Here is a 2,188-nt window from a genome sequence, read left to right as displayed (position 1 = left end):
TTTTAACTGGCTCTGCCTTAAATCACATCAAACAATTCCTCTTTTTTTTTTAGAAGCAGTCTGGTACTTGGACATACCTTTACCTTTGGCAAGCAGGTAGGTGAAAAGGAAGGCAAGAAGCATGTGGAGCACCTAATATACCAATACATACTATAACCAGGAAAATACAATTAATGTTCTTAATTTTACTGATTACAAGTTAGGAAATCCTAAAATTCTTACAGAAAATAATACTGTGAAAGTCTTTCCTTCCAGGCAATCTATACTTTACATATAGTAGAAGATCTCTAGTGAAGAATATGAAAAACACCATTTATATCTCCCTGGTATAAAAAGACCCTTGAAAATTCCCCATATTCTTTTCTTTCTGTATTTCTGAATGCTGAATCTAACACCCTGCAATAACACTGAACACTCTATGCATATGTACATTATTATTCATTAAGAATTATGTAAAGTGAAAAAACAAGTGTCTTGTAAGTCTTGTAAGCCTTCATAGTCATGGCAAGGCTTCTATATAAGGATGAACTAAAATTTCAATTCCAGATAACTAATGACATCCAAATGATAATTAAATAATTATTCTAATGTAGTATTTCATTTGCAATGGTTACATTTAGCATCAAATAAAACTATAGTGATATACAAATTCTTCTAATCATTTAGTTACACAAAGAATGAGATTGTTATTTGTTAGTATTCATTTTAAATCACCTAGGAATAACAAAATCTTTGTATGGTCGAGAATATTTAATGTGTTAACTTTACTTTTTAGCCTGCCATTACCTGTGACCATTTAGTAACCAATTTATTTTCTCTTCCAGAAACTACTGCTATTTGCTATTTTTCAAGTATTTTAAAATACATAGTTAAAATCATAAGTTTAAAATTATTATTTTTTTAATATTAGGTTGTTTGCCCAATAATTCTCTGATACAAAGATCATTATTTTCTATTCTTCCGTTCTAAAAAAAATGAATTTAAATTTAAAAATATACCTTGTAAGAGATTTCTTCTGCAGTTTTAGGTTTTTTTTAAGTCCTCATACTTTTTTTTTTCACCACTGTAGGACAATTCAGCATTACAGAGATCTTCATTTAGTCTTTCTACTTGCTGTTCAATCTTACACATGCTTTTGCAGATAGTTTCGACTTCTGACTGATACGCCTTCTTTTTTTTTGAACTCTTGAAATAAAACAGCCAATTTTACATTTCTTTTTATAAAGTATATTAACTAAAATAAAAGTAAAACCCATTATTGAGTAAGTAAAGCTAAAACATTTTAAAATCAAAAGCAGTATTTTATCATCCTGCTATTTGATCCTGAAAACGCCAGGCTCAAAATTTTGAAGTCTCTTTATTCATGAGTATAAGCCCTGACAGTTCATTGATCTCAAACAACTGTATGTATCCATTTCTTTGTTTTCCTATATATCTTTACTGCTAACCTGTATGATAGAATCACAGAATGGCTGAGGTGGGAAGGAACTTCTGGAGGTCATCTGGTCCAACTACCCTGCTCAAGCAAGGCCACCTAGAGACAGTTGCCCAGGACTGTGTCCAGATGGCTTTTGAATATCTCCAAGGATGGAGAATCCACAACCTGCATCGGCAACCTGTGCCACTGCTCAGTCACGCCCACAGTGAAAAAGTGTTTCCTGATGTTCATACGGAGCCTCCTGTATTTTGGTTTGTGCCCACTGCCTCTGGTCCTGTAACTGGGCACCATTGAAAAGAACCTGGCTCCATCCTCTTTGCACCTTCCCTTTAGGTATTTATATACATTATTAAGATCGCCCCTGAGCCTTCTCTTCGCCAGGCTGAACAGTCCCAGCTCTTTCAGCCTTTCATCATAGGAGAGAAGCTCCAGTCCCTTCATCATCTTCATGGCCCTTTGTTGGACCCTCTCCAGTATGTCCATGTGTCTCTTGTACTGGGGAGCCCAGAACTGGACACGGTACTCCAGGTGTGGCCTCACCAGTGCTGAGTAGAAGGGAATGATCACCTCCCTTGACCTGCGAGCAACATTCCTCCTAATGCAGCCCAGGATGCTGTTGGACTCCTTTGCTGCAAGGGCACATTGCTGGCTCATGGTCAGCCTGTTGTCCACCAGGACCCCAAGGTCTTTCTCTGTAGAGCTGCTTTCCAGCCAGCTTGCCTCCAGCCTGTACTGGTGCATGGGGTTATT

This window comes from Pygoscelis adeliae, unplaced genomic scaffold (assembly GCF_000699105.1).
Source record: "Pygoscelis adeliae isolate BGI_AS28 unplaced genomic scaffold, ASM69910v1 Scaffold108, whole genome shotgun sequence".
Lineage (NCBI taxonomy): Eukaryota > Metazoa > Chordata > Aves > Sphenisciformes > Spheniscidae > Pygoscelis > Pygoscelis adeliae.
The sequence above is the reverse complement of the archived record's forward strand: the minus strand, read 5'-3'. Positions refer to the sequence as shown.